Here is a 20,793-nt window from a genome sequence, read left to right as displayed (position 1 = left end):
ATATCCATAAGTACTATATCACTTGAAGAATGGCAAATGTGATATCAAATATGGCAAAAACAAGGCCCAACTCGATAATTAGAATGGCTAACAATCATCACTATCATCTAGTTTGAGGTTTAAAATCTAGCAAACAGGAGAAAACAAGCATACTTAAGAGATTAAATGTACATCATCAATAGACCCGTTAAAAAAAGATTTTTAAAAAGGAACAATTTTTTTTTTTTTTTACTTTTGCAAAGGTATATAGTTAGCATCTATATTCCTCTGTATTTCAATGTAAGGTTAGTGAGAGACAAGTCATAACTTAACCACATCCTGTACCCAAGTCCTTAATTATCTTTATCCTAGCAGCACAGAAAATGGTATAAAACAAGCCTCAGAGGCTTTCCTGTGTCTAAGCAGTTGTTTATGCTTTAGACAAAGACTCACTTTAGTACAAAGAAGTATTCAAGCTGCTTCACTTGCATATAGAAGAAAGAGAATATGAAGGGAGACTAGCTGATGGACTCCCAGGGTATCTTTCCTTCAAGAAGATCAAGAGATTCTACTAAAACCCAACCTTTCAAAGTCTGCAACCAGAAAAAAAGCCAAATTATAACATTTGTACTCAGTAAATTTATTTATTCATTTAATAACTGGTTGAATGTTTACTATAAGCATAGCAACATGAAAGATATGACATAATGTTTGTCCTTAAGGCATTTACAATCTAGTTAGGGAGGCAAGATAGATACATAGATAGGTGAACTGGCTAAATATACAAGGAATTATGATTAAATTCAAATGACTGTCAGGCATTGACAGTATAGGGTACAGATTTTCAAGGGGAGAAAAGGAAAAGGTTAAAACATTTGAGTCAAAGCAATCAGATTGATTAAGAAATACACAACTATATTCTGGGTATAGAAAAGTCTATGGTGAATAAGATAATAATTAGAGGTAAGGAACAAATGTTGTTATCACTCATTTCAGCCACGTCTGACTTTTTGTGACCCTCATTTGAGGTTTCCTTGGCAAAGATACTGGAGTAGTTTGTCATTTTCTTCTCCAGCTCATTTTACAGATGAGGAACTGAGGCAATGACTAGCTCACCAGCACATAACTAGTACCTGAGGCTAGATTTGAACTCAGAAAGACTGGTCTTTCTCATTCCAAGCCAAGTACTCTATCTATTGCACCACTTAGGTGCAGGATAAATGTAAGCTAGCATAAAATTATAGATGTCCCTGAATCCCTAAATTGGGCTTTATTTTCTAAGCAATAAGGAACTGGAAAAGTTTTCTTTTTTCTTTTTTTAAATGTAATATGAAGTTTATTGCATACTTTGCAAAACAGCAAATGTTATAAAATGGAGAATTGAATGTTTATATGCATTCTTTTTTTTTAAATTAAAGATTTTTATTTTCAAAACATACACATGGATAATTTTTATGGATAATGCATTAACTCTTGCAAAACCTTGTGTTCCAATTCTCCGCCCCTTCCTCTATCTCCTCCCCTAGATGGCAAGTAATCCAGTATATGTTAAACATGGTAGAAATATATGTTAATATTTCTAGCGACAGGAAAAGATGCTCCAAGTCATTATTAATCAGAGAAATGCAAATTAAGACAACTCTGAGATACCACTACACACTTGTCAGATTGGCTAGAATGACAGGGAAAGATAATGTGGAATGTTGGAGGGGATGTGGAAAAATTGGGACACTGATACATTGTTGGTGGAACTGTGCACGAATCCAGCCATTCTGGAGAGCAGTTTGGAGCTATGATCAGAAAGTTATCAAACTGTGCATACCCTTTGATCCAGCAGTGTTGCTTCTGGGCTTATATCCCTAAGCGATTTTAAAGAAGGGAAAGGGACCTGTATGTGCAAGAATGTTTGTGGCAGGTCTCTTTGTAGTGGCAAGAAGCTGGAAACTGACTGGATGCCCATCAATTGGAGAATGGCTGAATAAATTGTGGTATATGAATGTTATGGAATATTATTGTTCTATAAGAAATGACCAGCAGGATGATTTCAGAAAGACCTGGAGAGACTCACAGGAACTGATGCTGAGTGAAATGAGCAGGACCAGAAGATCATTATATACTTCAACAACAAGATGATCAATTCTGATGGATGTGGCCATCTTCAACAATGAGATGAACCAAATCAGTTCCAATAGAACAGTAATGAACTGATCCAGCTACACCCAGCAAAGAACTCTGGGAGACGACTATGAACCATTATACAGAATTCCCAATCCCTCTATTTTTGTCCGCCTGCATTTTAGATTTCCTTCACAGGCTAATTGTACACTATTTCAAAGTCTGATTCTTTTTTGTACAGCAAAATAACTGTTTGGACATGAAGACATATATTGTATTTAACTAATACTTCAACATATTTAACATGTATTGGTCAACCTGCATCTGGGAGAAGGGCTGGTGGGGGAGGGGAAAAGTTGGAACAAAAGGTCTTGCAATTGTCAAGGCTGAAAAATTACCCATGCATATATCTTGTAAATAAAAAGCTATAAAAAAAGAAATATATGTTAAATCCAATATATGCATATATATCTATACAATCATTTTGCTGCATAAGAAAAATCAAATCAAACAAGAAAAAAATTAGAAAGAAAATAAAATGCAAACAAACAACAGCACAGAGTGAAATGCTATGTTGTGAACCACATTCATTTCCCATGGTCCTCTCTTTGGGTGTGGATGGCTCTCTTCATCACAAGATCATTGGAACTGGTCTGAATCACCTCACTGTTAAAGAGAGCCACTTTCATCAGAATTGATCAAGCATAATCTTGTTGTAGGCAAAGCTTTCTTAAGTGACATGATTAAAGGGGCATTTTAGGAAAATTATTTTGGCAGTGGTATAGAGAATGATTAGGAAAAGGAAAAAAATTGTTTTTGACTCCCACATCCTAGATTTTGTCTACAAATCAAGAATACCCCATCTTCATCCATGACTATTATTTCCTATTATCTATTTTCCATCTCAATTCCACTTAGGCACAACTTTGATGCCTATCCATAGTGTGGAGACAATATTAGATTCGATGGATCATAGGATTTAAAACCTGAAGGGACAACATTAGAAACAGGCAGCATAATGGATACAGCGCCACTCAGGAATCAGAAAGCCACAAGTTCAAATTCACCTTCAGAAACTTACTACCTGTGAGACTTTGGGCAAATTGCCTGACTGCCTCAGTTTACTAACATTTTCTATATAACTTTTTTTAAGTCTAGACAATGAATACAACAATAAATCAAGTCCTGATTTGTGATATTTGTGGATTTCAGTGAAAATTTAATAATCTGTTCACTGGTTAGAGCAATTTCCAGCATAGCTCTGCTTTTCAAGTAACATAAATACACAGACTCATTGAGATGTAAGTCATGAAATGTGTTCCATTATCTTAAAGACCAGACCCTTCCCTAGCCATCCTGTTAAGATGAAGATATTCCCTGCAGAATGTAGCTAGGTGGCTCAGGGGATACTGTGTATTTGAGTAAGATCCAAGTTCAAATTTGGCCTCAAAAACTTACTAGATGTGTACTTTGGGGAAATTGTTTAACTTCTGTCTGCCTTGGTTTCCTCAACTGTAAAATGGGGACAATAGCAACTACTTTCCCAAGGTTGTCCTAAGAATCAAATGAATTAATTGTAAAGCACTTAAAACTCAGGCTTTTCTGCACACCAGTGTTTGACATGTATTAGGTATTTAATAAGTGTTTGTTTCCTTCCTTTGAGTTTCCTCTTATAGATAAAGAAACTGAGATACAAAGAGGGTAAAAGATCTAGTATTCTGGAGTATAGGTCTTTGGCAGGATGGTGAAGCCAATAGATCTCCTCTAAGAATCATGCTTTTAAATGCATAAAAATAAAACATAGTATTAATACAAGAAATCACTTATGTTGAAGTACATTTATCAAAATATTAAACAAGTTCCTAGGTCCCAGGTTAAGAATCCTTGTTCTAGTAAATCTGGGATCTTGAATAGATCCTCTAATGAAACAGACCAAAACATGCCCCTAGCTGCCTATTCTGTGAATCCTGGGAATGTGGGGATGTACCTGCTGTGCTGGGGCCTGCATCCTGTGCTCTTGACTGATACAACTGTAGATACCAATGGAGGCTTTAGTAGTCCTGACATAATTCTTATAGAATGGGACTAGTCTTCTATATTTATTATTCAGTTACTTGTTATATATTTTTAAATCTGAACTTGTCCAAAAGTTTCTTTTTCTTTTTGTAATTAAAGTTTTTTAGTTTTCAAAATAGTGGACAATTCTTCCACATTAGCCTTTGCAAAACCCTGTGTTCCAATTTTTCCCCTTCCCCCACGTCTTCCCCTAGATGGCAAGTAGTCCAATATATGTTAAATATGGTAAAAATATATGTTAAATCCAATATATATTTATACAATTATCGTACCGCACAAGAAAAAAAAAAGCAAAGCAAAATGCAAGCAAACAACAACAAAAAGAGTGAAAATGCTATGTTGTGAACCATAGTCAGTTCCCACAGTCTTCTCTCTGGGTGTAGATGGCTCTCTTTATCACTGGACAGTTGGAGCTGGTTTGAATCATCTCATTATTGAAGAGAGCCACATCCATCAGAATTGATCATAGTATCATCTTATTGTTGCCGTGTATAATGATCTGCTGGTTCTGTTCATTTCACTCAGCATCAGCTCATTTAAGTCTCTTCGGGCTGAAATCATCCTGCAGGTCATTCCTTACAGAACAATAATATTCCATAACATTCATATATCACAATTTACCCAACCATTCTCCATTTGATGGGCATCCATTCAATTTCCAGTTTCTGGCTACTACAAACAGGGCTGCCACAAACATTTTGATACATACAGGTCCCTTTCCTTCTTTAATATCTCTTTGGGGTATAAGCCCAGTAGTAACACTGCTGGATTAAAGGCTATGCACAGTTGCATAACTTTTTGAGCATAGTTCCAAACTGCTCTTCAGAATGGCTGAATCCTTTCACAGTTTCACCAACAATGTATTAGTGTCCCACTTTTCCCACATCCCCTCCAACATTTGTCATTATCATTTCCTGTTATCTTAGCCAGTCCAATAGGTGTGTAGTGGTATCTCAGAGTTGTCTTAATTTGCATTTCTCTGATCAATAATGATTTAGAGCAACTTTTCATGTGACTAGAAATAGTTTCAATTTCTTCATCTGAAAATTGTCTGTCCATATCTTTTGACCATTTATCAATTGGAGAATGTCTTGAATTCATATAAATTAGGGTCCATTTTCTATATATTTTGGAAATGAGGCCTTTATCAGAACCTTTGAATGTAAAAATGTTTTCCCAATTTATTGCTTCCCTTCTAATCTTATCTGCATTAGTTTTGTTTTTACAAAACCTTTTTAATTTAATATAATCAAAATTATCTATTTTGTGATCAATAATGATCTCCAGTTCTTCTTTGGACACAGATCTGAGAGGTAAATTATTCTATGTTCTTCTAATTTGTTTATAATATCATTCTTTATATCTAGATCATGAAACCATTTAGAATTTATTTTGGTATACAATATTAGGTGTGGGTCAATACTTAATTTCTGCCATACTAGTTTCCAATTCTCCCAAAAGTTTTTGTCAAATAGTGAGTTCTTATCCCAAAAGCTGAGGTCTCTGGGTTTGTTAAACACTAGATTGCTATAGTTACTACTTTGTCCTGTGAACCTAACCTATTTCACTGATTGACTACTCTATTTCTTAGCCAATATCAAATGGTTTTGATGATCACTGCTTTATAATATAGTTTTAGATCTGGTACAACTAGGCCACCTTCATTTGCATTGTTTTTCATTAATTCCCTTGAAATTCTTGATCCCATAAGTTTCTTAGACATCCAGATCAATCTCTTCAGGATACTTTGTTCTTCCACCTAGGTGGGGTAGTCAACATGTTGTTAAATTTAGGAGTCTCAAAAGTCCAAGTTCAAATTCCTCAATAGACACTTAGACAAGTAATGATATTTATTAACAACTTTGCAAACATTATCTTAATTTATCTTCACAAGTATCTGTTTCTAATATTGTCCCTTCAGGTCTTCTTGACCTTATAGAATGGGACTAGTCTTCTATATTTATTGTTCAGTTACTTGTTATATATTTTTAAATATATATTTAAATAATTTCTGCCATACTAGTTTCCAATTCTCCCAAATATTGTATGAAAGATGGTCAAGACCCAACATTAATACCAATAAATAAATTACTGGTAGTTTGAAACTCACAAGGATATTAACAATTTGAGAAGATCAGGGGAAAACTTCAGCGCAAGTACAGTCCGATCTTTCACACAATCTTTAGTAGAATGTAGGCTCCTTAAGGACAAGGATTGTTCTTTGGGGAACATAAGAGGAGGTGTGGAAGGAAGTCCTTATATCCTCAGCACCTAGTCCAGTACTTTGCAGATTACTTAATAAATATTTGTTAAAGCAGAAAATACTTAATAGAAGTACACTGAATTGAAGCAGGACAAGTCCAAATTCTCTTTAACGTTACAATCCTTCAAAAATTTGAAGACAGCTATAATAGCCCTAGTTCCTTCAACCAACCAAAGGTTCTGATCTATTACTAAAACTGCTACTAGACCCTCAGAATGTCCACTTTCTCTGGTGGTATGAGTGGCAAACATTCTTAAAAGGGCAATTTGAGTAACTGGATCGTTTATAGTCTTATAATCAATTTTAATGTGCTTAAACTGCACTAGAAAATAAATGATTGAGGGCAGTTAGTTGATGCAGTGGATAGAGCACCAGACCTGAAGTTAGGAGGACCCGAGTTCAAATCTGGTCTCAGACACTTAACACATCCTAGTTGTGTGATCCTGGGCAAGTCACTTAACCTCCATTGTCTCAGGGGGAAAAATGATTTAGAACCCTAATTTGTAATCTCTAACAATAGCATTAATTTTTACATTCTCTTAAATTCCCCTCACCCCATCCCCACTTCAAGAGATGATATGTAAACTGATAATCATGGTGTATAAGCTATAGACTAAGCATTATGTGCAAGGAGTTTATTGTTGTAACTAAACAAAACTGGGTTCTAATTTAATCTGGGTACATATTTAATGATATGCAAAGTCATTATTGTGCTTCTTGGGAACTGACTAGCTCATATACACAGAAAGATTAATAGTACCTGTTCTAGTTACTGAGTAGTACTAGAGAACAGAAAGGAGTAACAGAAGTGAAAATGTTTAGAAGTTAAAGTATATGATTAAACAAAAGTAGATAAGGAGAAGCTGGTTTGTGAAGAGCCTTAAATGTCAAAGAGAAGAGTTTATATTTGCTCCTGGAAGTAACAGGGAACCACTATGTTTAAAGAATGTATGTCATGGAAATGGAAGCAAGAGATGTGGGGATAGAGCTGACAACACCTGGTAAATGATTGAATATATAATGAGGGTGAGAATGAAAAATAGAGAACAAAACTGAAGTTACAACCTAAATGACTGGAAGAGCAACTATGTGCCCTCAAAAGAAATAGGAAGATCAGTAAAGAGAAGATGGAAGAGAAGATAATGAGTTTTGTTTTGGACATGAAGTGTTTGAAATACTCATTGGATATAAAAATGAACATATAGTATAATATATATGTATAGAGATGATCATTAAACTCATAGAAACTGATGAAATCGCCAAGAAAGAGGGCACAGAAAAAAGAATAAAAGAGGGAGTAGGACAAAAGCCTGAGGTTGGGGATGAGTTACATATACCTGATCAGCCAAAGAGACAAGTTAAGAGAACCTGAAGAGGGAGATGTTATGAAAACCTAGGGATAAGAGAGTATCCAGGAGAAGAGAGCGGTGAACAATATCAAATGTCACAAGAAGGATGAAGATTGAGAAAAGACCAATGGATTTGGCAATTAGGAGACTACAGGTAACCTGAGAGAGAGTAATTTAAGATGAGTGATAAGAGCTTCTTTAAAAATGGGAACTTGGTTGTCAAAAGAAAGAGAGATATAAGACAATAACTTGAGGAGATGGGGGTCAAATAAGATTTTTTAAAGGATGTAGCAAAGTCAGTTCTATGTTTGGAAGATAGCCAAAAGATAGGGAGAGATGGGAAAATGGAGGTGGGAGAGGAACTTTCAGGAACAAGCTATCAAGTGATAGAACATGGGAAGAGAAAAAAATGTCTGAAGAGAATTGGACTTAGTGAGGGAAATTATCACTTCAAAAGAAACAAGAGCAAGGAAGAACAAAATATAGGATAACATCAAGGGATAGTAAGATGTATAAGAGTAGGAAATAATGTCTGTGTTCGGTTTTAGGTATAGACATTAAGGACAAAAAAAAAAAAAAAACAGTACTCAAGAAGTTTTCATAGAACTTAGAAGATGTAACATGCACAGCTAAGTAAACAAGACAAGTTGAGAAGAAAAACCTATTCTTAAGAACATGTGAGACTAGGAAAGATTTCCAGTAGGAGATAACCCCAGAGCTGAGCCTTCAAGCTAGAGATTCCAAGAGGCAAAAGTGAAGAAACAGTGCATTCCAGGCATAAGGGAAGGGTGGTGCAAAGAGACATTTTGCAAATTCCAGGAATGGCCTGAAGGCAGGTGATGGCATGTTAAATTCAAGGATGGCTAGAAGGCCAGTCTGAGTAGAATGTAAAACATGTGAAGAACAGAAACTAAGTTGGAAAAGATAGATGTGAACCAGATTACAGAAAGCTTGAAATGTCAAGAAACAAAGATGAAATGTTCAGACTAAAATGTCTAAAAATCAGGAAGAAATGACAAATACTTCCTGCTTCCAAATTTTCAGCTATTGTCCAAAACCAACAAGAACAACTCAAAAAATCATAGTTATTTCATATTAATATCACATCTAATTCTATTTACTTCTAATAATTGTCTTTTTTATTACTTCTTCCTGTTCTCTAGCAGTACTCAGTAAGTAGACACAAATGCTTATTGCAGATATGAGGAAAGATTAGAGAGAAGACAAGTGACTTATCCAAGATAAATAACCTAAAAGAATTTAGTTCTCAGGATCACCAGATCATCTTGTTACCAAGATGTGTGATCCTGCACTTCATACAAACGTTAGCAATTCTTTCCTTGCCTTCTATATCTGGAACTCATCAGGTATTATCAGGTATGCTTTGTCCCTAGCACTGAAATCCCTATTTTTTCTTTTTTTCTTTTTTTGCTGAGGCAACTGGGGTTAAAGTGACTTGCCCAAGGTCACACATTTAGGAAGTGTTAAGTGTCTGAGACTAGATTTGAATTCAAGTCCTCCTAACTTCAGGGCTGGTGCTCTCTCCACTGCACCACCTAGCTGCCTCTGTATATTTTTTAAAAATCTAAAGTTTAGCATTTACAATGCTTCTATTAGAGCCCCTCCTCAGAAAGGGGAAGAATTTTTGTATTAAGTGAAGTAATTTTCTGAAGAACTTCTGGACTCTTGGTGGAGCATTCTTTTTTTTCTTTTTTTATTATAGCTTTTTATTTACAAAACATGGTAAATAAACATGGGTAATTTTTTCAATACTGACCCTTGCAAAACCTTCTGTTCTAGATTTTCCCCTCCTTCCCCCAGTTTCTCCCCTAGATGTCAAGTAGTCTAATACATGTTAAATATGTTAAAATGTATGTTAAATCCAATATGTAGATATGTATTTATACAGTTATCTTGCTGCACAAGAAAAATCGGATCTAGGAAGGAAAAAAAAAAAAAAAACCTGAGAAGGAAAACAAAAATGCAAGCAAACAACAACAGAAAGAGTGAAAATGCTATACTTTGATCCACACTCAGCTCCCATAGTTCTCTCTCTGGGTGTAGATGATTCCCTTACTGAACAACTGGAACTGGTTTGAATCATTTCAATGTCAAAGAGGGCCATGTCCATGAGAATTGATCACCATATAGTTTTGTTGTTGCTGTGTATAATGAGCTCCTAATTCTGCTCACTTCACTCAGCATCAGTTTATGTAGGTCTCTCCAGATGTCTCCGTATTCCTCCTGCTGGTCATTTCTTACAGAACAATAATATTCTGTAACATTCATATACCACAATTTATTCAGCCATTCTCCAACTGATGGGCATCCACTCAGTTTCCAGTTTCTTGTCACTACAAAGAGGGCTAATACAAACATTTTTGCACATGTGGGTTCCTTTCCTTCCTTTAAGATTTTTTTGGGGTATAAGCCCAGTAGAAACACTGATGGGTCAAAGGGTTTGATAACATTTTGAGCATAGTTCCAAATTGCTCTCCAGAATAGCTGGATGTATTCACAATTCCACCAACAATGTATCAGTGTCCCAGTTTTCCCACATCCCCTCCAACATTGGTCATTATCTTTCCTTGTCATCTTAGCTAATCTGAGAGGTGTGTAGTATATCTAATGGATCATTCTAAAAGAAAACAAGTATTCATCTCACTGCCATGTAGCAACTACCTTATGTGGAAGCTGTCTCATCCTTTGAAAAACTATGGGAGGGAAGGATGTCTTGGGGGTAGGGGTAATAGGAATAGAAATGTTAGCTTTTGCTCAATGGCTATTTTTTTTCCTGAAAATTTAAATATTTTCCTCTATAAAATAAGGAGTTTGGCTTAATCACTTAGGCAATAAAGTTTTATTATGCTGGCACTCGGCTAGTTGTCACAATAAATGGGTACAAGGTTTCAAAAAGAAAACTGTCACACTGACTCCAAAGTGTTTCTTTTTTTTTTTTCTTTTTCTGTTAAAAACTTTGGGTTAAGAATTAAGCATTAAAAGTATACATATCCAGATATATACCTTTCCAAGGAAAAATAATATGCTAAATAAATTTCTAAACAAATTATAAGGAATACTATTACCTTCATTTTCCCGTCTATTCCACTTGAGATAGGAAGGGCACTTGTGCTAAGAAACCAAACTAAAGCTAATATGAATAAACTTCCCCCTTTTTCTTTAAATAATTCCTCCCATGGTTTTTACAAAACAAACCAACACTGACCCCTCCCTAAGTGAGGTTCAGAAAGACAGAGATACACACCAGAACTTATCCCTTTCCTTCCGGTTGCCTATGCTCTTTGTATCCTCTTGTTAGTTGCAAACTATTTATAAATGTTTCAGTTTTTAGGCTATTAGTTGTTAGGTTTTAAAATTTTATGCAAAGGCTCAAATGCTTAGGGGGAAAAAAACTCTCACTCCAAATGGTCTAAAAATAATTACAAATTTCAAGTCACAGAAACTGCTGTTATGCTCTATAGCCATGTCAAGAAAGACTACCAGAAGCAGAGCACCATGGGAGAATGGCAAGAGAAAAAAGATGGGCATTTTTTCTATTCGAAAAAAATTAATCCTTTGGGATTGTAATCTTTAGTAATCTAGAATTTATTTATAAAGTTTTTATATTTTAGAATATTTAGATTTTAAAGTTGCAATTCTGTCAGACATTAATAAGGATGGCTATTTTTCTAATTAGTAAAGAAATCACTCTAGTAAGATATTTACCATGAGATAATTTTCTTAACTTTTCTTCTACATGGAAGAGGGGAAACAGTTAAAAAAAAAAAAAAAAAAAGGATAGTGGGAACTTCTAATTCAATGTAATACTTACACCGATAAAAATCATATGACAAAATACATGAAATAAAATACATAGGATTATATAGGAAAATGATATTGAAATAGTTATTGAAATATTTTAAACAAATTCATAGATTGCATGTTTAGAACTTTCCATTCACTCTAAAAGAATTTTATCTTGAATTTATTCCCATAATTTCCCTTAACATTTTTTACTTTAAAATGGGAAAAATGAGAAAAGTGAAAAATTATTCAAGCCTGTCAATTTCCTATTCCTTCACAATCTCATTATTCTTTTTTTTTTTTTAAATTTAATTTAATTTAATTTAATAATAACTTTATATTGACAGAATCCATGCCAGGGTAATTTTTTTACAGCATTATCTCTTGCACTCCCTTCTGTTCCGATTTTTCCCCTCCCTCCCTCTACCCCCTTCCCTAGATGGCAAGCAGTCCTATATATGTTAGACATGTTGCAGTATATCCTAGATACAATCTATGTTTGCAGAACTGAACAGTTCTCTTGTTGCACAGGGAGAATTGGATTCAGAAGGTAAAAATAACCTGGGAAGAAAAACAAAAATGCAGATAGTTTGCATACAATCTCATTATTCTTTAGGGACCTTATTCCCATGTACTATGACAAAATAATAACTTTTATTTATATAGCACTTCATAATTTATAAAATACGAGCAGCGGTTTCTCTCCAAAGATATATGCTAAAAAATAGTAACATAACACAGAACTCTGTGACCAGCTTGATAAGGAAATGGAATGTTTTGATTTAAATAAATACTATGATAAAGTTTTACCATGTATATACTACACATCAATTTTCAAAGAGTCAGAATAGAAATGCATCAAAACTATTGAACAATTAAGTCTTCTCCCCCATTACTATCATTCTTTAATCTCTTTCTCTATGCTGCTCTGTTGAGAGGGATAGTGATTTCTTTAGAATGGTGTTTGCCTAATGCTGCCTACATTGACCTATACTTGTATACTTAAGCCGTTCCATGGTGAGCTTTCTGTTTACTCAAATACTCCAAAGAACTGGTGGATTTTTCAGTGTATGAAATCCCTCCAACAATGCCATAACTCTGCCATGGGGGATCTTCACAAAGTGCTCAGGGCCTTTCTCTTAACACTGCAAGGACATCACTGTAATACATGAGCTAATGACTAACCATTTCTCCTCCTTACCTTCTGATTAACCCAATCTTCTCTTCCACCCAATCAATTCTTTGATGACATCCTCTTCACTATGCAGGTCTTTGCTTGTATTGAGCTGGAGCCTGCTTATATCCATCATGTACTGATTTACTTTCTTTTTCGAAACCTACAGTGTTCCCTAAGTCACACAAACACAACACTGGAAGAATACTGGTATTAACAAGATGAGTATTCTACCATTAATCTACTACAGAGCTCTAAACTGGTAGAACACTGTCATGTTTTGTGCTGTGAGTATCTTTGGGGGAAATTTGGGCTAGAACTCCCATATCAAAGCAGATAAGCTTTGCCAGAGTTGCCTAGGACACTGAGAGGTGATGTGATTTGTCCAGGGTGACAAGGCCTATGTATCATTTGCTCTGGCAAACCATTTGAAAATGCAATAAAAATCATTAAGCTGTTGATATCTTATGACATAATGATGCCTACACAGAGCATATATTATCTCCAAGGAGGTAAAAAGTTGGAAAGAAATGTCCCATAAATACCATAATATTCAAAGTAGCAATTTTTGTGTGTGACGAAAGAGAAATTCAGAGAAACACTGAAACTCGTAAGAAATGATAGTCAAAGTAAGCAAAACCAGGAAAAAAAAGTTTTCACAATGAAGATTATAATGAAAACTATAACAGTACCACAGATGAGAAAATTGAAGCAGATGGTGGTTAGGTGACTTATCCAAGTTTATAAAACTAGTAATTGTCTGAGGCTGGATTTGAACTCAAGCTCTTCTAATTCCAAGGCCAACACCTAATCTATTACTGCAACACCTAGCTGCCTAATTATAGTATCAGCTAATCTTTATTTTTCCATTGTCCATACAAAGGTAGTATGAAACATTTTTTCAAAAACTTTATTAAAATCTAGGTAAACTACAATGACAGTATTCCCTTTCTCTATGAAGTTAGCAATCCTATTATGAAGAAAGGATGCTGGCTCTCTATACCATCTTTTACAGGCAATCTTTCCCAACCCCTCCTAACTTTAGCGTGTTCCCTCTTAGTCATTTCCTTTTCATCCTTCATTTAGCTTGTTTGTATATATTTATTGCATATTATCTCCTCCACTAGATTGTGAGTTTTTGCTCATTGTTTCCCCAGCACTTAGCAAAACACCTGACACATAGTAGGTGCTTAAAAAAAAAAAAAAAAAGTCTGATTGGCTCATTTATAACTTCTTTTTTGAAATGTTAACCATCTCTTTGATAATCCATTCCAGAATTTTCCCAGGAATCAAAGTCAAGGTTACTGGCCTACAGACTTAACTCTTGAAAATTAGGCCATTTGCCTTTCTCCAAAATTGTGGGGCTTTTTCTTTTTATCATGATCTTTCAAATATTTTTTTATTACTGATACTAGCTCAGGAACTATATATATTTTTAATTAAATATTTTATTACTTTTTGCAATTTCATGTGAAAACAATTTTTAACATTCATTTTTTAAAAATGTGAGCTCCAAATAATGTCTTTGTCTCCTACCTCATTCAGAAGGCAGTCAATTTAATATAGGTTATGCATGTGCAGTCATGCAAAACATACTTCCATATTAGTCATATTGTAAAACAAAATACACACATATACACACACACAAAGTAAAAAGTATTATGTTTTGATCTGTATTCAGACTCCATCAATTTTTTTTCTGGAGGTAAACAACATTCACAATCCTAAATCCTTCAAAATTGTCTTAGATCTCTATATTGCTGAGAATAGCTAAGTCATTCATAGCAGATTATCAGATAGTATTGCTATTACTGCATACAATGTTCTGACTCTGCTCACTTCACTTTGTATCTGCTCATGTAAGTCATGTCAGATTTTTCTAAAAGAATCCTGCCCATCATTTCTTATAGCATAATAGTTTTTCATCACAATCATGTAACACAACTTGTTTAGCCATTTCCCAATTGATTGGCATCCCCCATCAATTTCCATTTCTTTGCCACCACAAAAAGATCAATCATATCTTCCAATTCTTTCTGTACCCTAAGAGGGAGTTCATATAAGCCAAGTAATCTAAATTAATGAACTAGATGCTATCTTAACCATTGCTACAGTTTTTTGGCATCAACCTTGTTAGTGAATTTTTTTCTTGTTCAGTGAGGGAAAGTAAAGGAAGGAGAAAGGAAAAAAGCACTTAGTGCCTATCATTTCACAGATATTATCTCACTGGCAATGAAAATAGAAGCAAAAGGAGAACTGAGAAGCTCTGTAATCTGTTGTCAATTCTCATCATCCCTCCACCTCAAGCAAAGCTTCTGTCCCTTCAGTGATCCCTCTTTCTCTCCCTTCAGTGATCTCTCTTTCTCTCCCAATATAGATTTTAAAAGACCCAGACCTTTTGCCCTTCTATTTCCTTCATTAGCCTTAGTTCATTCTAGTATTAGTACTCCTTTATTTATTTTTACAACACTATGTCTTCTTCTGTTTATCTGGCCAGTGCATTTCCTGTGTATCCTTACTGGTGCCTGTAGAAGGCTTCTTGTTGCAGTAGAAGGTGATATGCTCATCTTCCATTCTTTTCCTTAAGATTTTACTTAGAAGTCACTTACAAGCAATGACCTTGCTCATTCTATCTCCTATAGTATCAGTTTTGTTTTCATAGGTTCACAGAGGAAGGATGGAAGGGATCTGCCTCAAAACCCATCCTCTTAGATTCTCTCATTTTACTTTTGAGTGAAATCAAGTTCTAGGAGTGAAGTGGCTTTCCCATGGTCAGAGCCAAAAGTGAGAGGTGAATCCAGACTCTCTGACTCCAGGCTCAGGGCTCTCTTCACATACCAGACAAAAGCTGATCATTCCAGTTCCCAATTTAATAATCTTTTCTGGAGATTTCTAAGTCAATAGTGGGGGTGTTACAAGAGCAAAACTAATCAGAGGGTAGAAAAAGAATCTGAATCTCAACCTTTCCTCAGTATGCAAACATGGGACTGGTATCTAACAAAGCTACCCCACCCTTCTTTATCCCAAGGTTGCACCCTCTTATGGAGTCCCCTCAGAGCAGTTACTAGCCAGCTGCAAGGTGAGTATTCACAGCCACAGCCATGCAGGTGCCAATAGGAAAATTCTTTCCCACCAGTACAGACCTTAGGGCTATAAACAGGCTTAACTCTCAGAATGGCTTCAAGAGTAAAAGCTTCAGGTCCACCCCTCAACCATTTTTGATTTGGGTGAGACAGAAGAAGTCATCCTAGTGCATATATACAATTTTTAAAAAGTATTCATACAGTAGGGATACTTGCTCAATTTTTTTTAACCCATTGGGGTAATGAAACCCAAAAGTCTGATTTAAACCCTTTTAAAACAAGAATCTGGGGAGGAAAAAAACTCAATGTACATAATAAATGTAACAATCTTCACATCAAGTCAAGGATTATTATAATAATAAGAGTTAACATTTATAAAGTACCTACTAGGTACCATATATTTTTAAAATATCTCATTTGATCTCACAACTTTGGAGGTAGATACTATTATCAGTCTCATTTTACAGATGAGGAAACTGACACAAATGGGTTAACTGACTTGCCTGGGGTCTCACAGGTAGTAGTGTCTGAGGCTGGACTTTAATTCAGGTGTTTCCTGATCCCAGGCCTGGCATTCTATCTGCCACTATTAACTCTATGTCTTGTTCCATTATTAAAGTAGAAAAATTGTGGAAGAACATAGAAAAGATTTACCTATGATCACATAAGTTATAATCAAAGTCAAAAATCAAGTTTAGTCCTTCTAATGCATTGGTTCTTGTCCTAATATATTTACCCAAAGATACATCTCTTATCCCCTTTATTCTAACAGATAACAGTAAGAGGACACTTTTAATTGACAAAGTGCTAAGTGGAAAACTGATATGAAAACATTTAAAAACTATTTTTATCCTCAAAATGGCCTAACAAATTAGATCAGAGGTAGGTCTCATAAAACATGAAGTATTACTGGGGGGTGTGGGTTGAGGGATTAGTTCTTATCTTGTCAATAATTCTGGAGTAGTCTTTGCTTTTTAACCCCAATAGAAAAGGATCAAAAACTCCATGGAAAAATCACAAGATACTTTTAAATATTCAAGGAAAACTTCTCAAATAAAGCAAGACAAAAATCTATGCTTAGTTATAAATAAATCACAAAAAGATATCTAGTACTGTAAAATCAGAAAAGGCAATTGATTATCATAGAGATTCTTATTTAGCCCTTAAAGTTAGGGTAAAATGCTTTGGGGAGCTTCCAATGAAGATTTTCTTTCAATTCTATCCACCCTTAAGTCAACTGTCTGATTCACTTTCTGTCTGGTTTAGTAATTGAATTTCTAAATTCCAGGAAAACAGGAAGAATCTCTCTGTCTCTCTGTCTCTCTCTGTCTCTCTCTCTCTCTCTCTGTCTCTCTCTCTCTGTCTCTCTGTCTCTCTGTCTCTCTCTCTCTCTCTCTCTCTCTCTCTCTCTCTCTCTCACACTCACACACACACACACACACAACACACACACACACACACACGAAAATTTTAAAGGTCCAAAAGTTTTGTTTTATATGTGTATACACACACACATATATCTGTCTATGTGTGTCTATACAGAAATACACACAAATTTAAATTTTAAAATTTAGATTTGGTAAACTTTTTTAACCCTCACCCTTACAAAACAATTATGATGAAAAAAAAAGTCCCCTCAAAGTTACCTATTAATACAATTTCTAAAATAATATAGTGCAGAAAACAATTTTACTTTTTAAAAATACCAGTAAAATTGTTTAGAAAATCATTTCACTCTTCTAGAAGAAATGATGAATATGAATACAGGAATATGAAAACACATGAACTGATGCAAAGTCAAGTAAGTAGAGTAAGGAACACACCATGCACAAAAAACTACAACAATGTGAATAACCACAAAATAATCTAAATGACATGCACTAAATGACATACACAAAGCAGTGACATGAGTAGACACCCTCTCCTAATTCCTTTGCTGAAGTGAGAGGAGAGGATGGGGATATGGTATATAATGCCAAATTTTTCAATCTATTAAATAGTTTTGCTAAATTTTGCTGTTTTTTTTCTTTCTTAAAAAAGTTTATTGTTTTATGTGATGGTTCTCTGAGGGGAAAGGAAAATGGATATGGGTGAAATCTAGTATATAAAAACAAGATATCAATAAAAATTTACTTTTAAAACATTTAAAAACACTCTTTAAATGTACTAAAATTAGCATTTCTACAATCATCAAAGTACCCAAAACATATGGTTTAAATACTTAAGTCTCAGAAAAAGTTGCTGTTGAATATTATTCCTATTTTAACAAAGTGAGAAACTGAAGCATTTTTTCAATGTCAAAGTTGAAAGTAAAATTTTAAGATTCATTCTCAGGAGGCTCTGTAATCACTTGACTAGTTTATATTAATTCTAATGGTAAAAATCTGACACTAAAAGTTTTTACATATCTAACTCCCTTCAACAAATTAATACCCAAAAAACCAAAATCCCCAAACCAAAAACCTTAGCTAATCTGAACCAATAGGGAAGGAAGTTGAAAGTTACTTCACACAATTCAGAAAATTAAGGTCATTAAAAATACACTTGGGAATTATTTTTGTAAAGGGGGAAAAACATCAAGATGCTTAATATACCAACACAGTGGGGATTTCCAGCATGGGGATTTCTGGCATAGGGCTTTCCTAAGGAAGAACAAAATTAGTACCCTCTTAGCCCCCTCCCCCCCCCCCAAAAAAGAGAAAATTACAGTAGTATTGGCCTAATCTGTCATCTGAACTACTTATAATTGTCACTACCAGGACAAACACTGGATGCTTCCCCTTTTCTCAGAAAATACCACACCCCAATAGCCAAATCTCTTAAAGGTTTTTACTTTAAAAATAAAAGTTCTGCAACTTTCCGCTTTAAAAAGGCATATTTGTTAAATACCAAGAAAATACAAAGTTCACGCTCAGAGTCTCTGGGGGACATTTCCCGGTGTTTCACAGGTTAAGGAGCAGAGATGAGGTCAGAGAACACTCCAACAGGAACAGTCTGGACCCAAGGCCCCCAAAACTCTCAATGAGACCCTCGAGGCTGCTCTCAAGGCCTCGGCTCCCAGGCTGTGTCCCTCCTCTTACTATCAGCCCCGTTCCTGAAGGGGGAGGTGAAGACCACTCTGGGGAGCCCCCAAAAGGAGGGACTGGTTACCCCGACTCGCTGAGCCTGACATTTGATCCGGAGAAGACCGAGGTTTATGACAATGTGCTAGTTCTCCGAGGATGACATAATACAACCTTTTTGATTTTACAGATGAGGAAACTGAGGGTCAGAAAGGAAAGCCACGATTTACAAGGGTTCCTGAGACCACCTTGCGGGGGCAGTCAGTCTGGTAAAGACTTCCCAGAATGATGTTTTTAAAGGAAACGCTTTTATAAAGGAAAAGTTATTTAAATTTGAATTAAAATTCATTTTTTTAAAAACTAAAGTTCCAATTAAAAAAAAAACAAAAGAAAACACGTTCCAGGGACGACACCTCCTTCCCCTTCCTTTCACAAACAAGGGGAAACTGAGGTAAGGAGTTAACGCTTTCATTTTACAGCCGGGGAAACTGAGGCCAAGATGACACAGCCTGGCCTCGAAGCCGGAGAGGTCGCCCCAAGATTGATGGGCATTTCCCCTCCCCCTCTCCCTGGAGCCGGCTGACCCTTCCCGAGGCCCTTCTCCCCAGAGAGGCCTCGCGTGACCGGGGCGCGCCGTGAGGACCCCCATCCCCGACAAGCCCCCCCTCCCCAAAGGCGGGAGTCCGGCGTGCCCTCCCTCCCCGCCCTCCAGCTGTCAGGACTCTCGCGCTCCCACGCCCCGGCCTCGCCCCTCTCACCTGCTCCAGCCTCGCGACGCCCCTCCGCTTCGCAGACCAACCACCGCCCAGCTGCGCAGGCGCGCCACAGGTCCAAGGCAACTCTGCGTCGCGGAACTCTCCGAGCCTCGCGGAGCGCTCCGAGAGAAGTGTCCGGTGGCCCGCCCCTCCCTTCCTCTTCCCTCCCCTCGCAGAGGCCGTAACCGGATCTACTTCTTCTTAAAGGGCCCGCCCTTTAGTCACCCGGCACTCCGAGCTGGGAGGGGTAGAGGGACCAGGCCCCTGACATTAAACCAGGTCCTTCGCATTTCCAGAGTTAGCAAAAATCTTTAGAGGCCTTTCAGTCCCACCCAGCCCAGCGCCCCTTCCCCCATTTCTGCAAAGGAGGAAACTGAGGGCCAGAGAAGGGAAGTGAATGAATTACCCAAGGTCACAGAGCTATTTAGTGCCAGGCTGCGCCTCCTCCGCCCTCTCGCTTCCTTAGCTGCGGAGCTGCGGGGGGATGGGGACAGGAAACTGCTTTTGACCTCAGCTCTGGACCTAGTCCGACCCATTTGACAGATAAAGAAACTGAGTCCAAAGGAACGAAATGACTGGTTAGTGGTGGGGGCAGCGATTCGAACCTATGGCCTCTGTTTCCCAGTCACTTCCTTCAGAACCTGCTTCTTCTCGGCTAAAGTCACAGGAGATAGCTCCGCCTAGCGAAGGGGCGCCGGTGAACTGGGTGATGGGAGCAATGGATGATGCCAGGAGCTGGGGGAGCGATGCCCGGGGCACTGGGTCTGAGCCGGGGCAGCTCTGCAGGCCTGGAATACGCACTAGCATGCAGAGGCACGCATGTGCACACAGGAGCAGGCAAGCAGCACAAGTATGCAATGTGCAAACACGCATGCATTCATGCAAGGCATGCACCCACGGGTGCACGGACATGCACACAAGCATACAGGCGTGCACACAAAGCATGCATATGCACAAGTATCCACGTGCACATGCATACGGCTCACAAGCATGCACGTGCACATATACAGAGGGCGCACAAGCATGCACGTGCACATGTTCACAGGGCGCACAAGCATGCACACACAGCATGTACACTCACTAACACACAAGCATGCACGTGCACATGTACACAGTGTGCACAAGCATGCACA

At 36.9% G+C, this 20,793-nt stretch overlaps 1 protein-coding gene across 1 annotated transcript in view; it reads right to left on the bottom strand.

Moving 5' to 3' along the window:
• The window catches only part of MOB3A (MOB kinase activator 3A), a 37,651-nt gene extending 17,876 nt beyond the window's left edge, over positions 1–19,775 (bottom strand). Inside the window, exon 1 of the mRNA XM_051972249.1 lies at positions 19,664–19,775. The gene's annotated coding sequence lies outside the window, so the exon portion shown is untranslated. The remainder of the gene's footprint in view (positions 1–19,663) is intronic.
• Positions 19,776–20,793: the final 1,018 nt, after the last annotated feature.

Source organism: Antechinus flavipes, chromosome 1 (genome assembly GCF_016432865.1).
Source record: "Antechinus flavipes isolate AdamAnt ecotype Samford, QLD, Australia chromosome 1, AdamAnt_v2, whole genome shotgun sequence".
NCBI lineage: Eukaryota > Metazoa > Chordata > Mammalia > Dasyuromorphia > Dasyuridae > Antechinus > Antechinus flavipes.
Note: the sequence above shows the minus strand (reverse complement) of the source record. Positions and strands in the feature narration are given on the sequence as shown.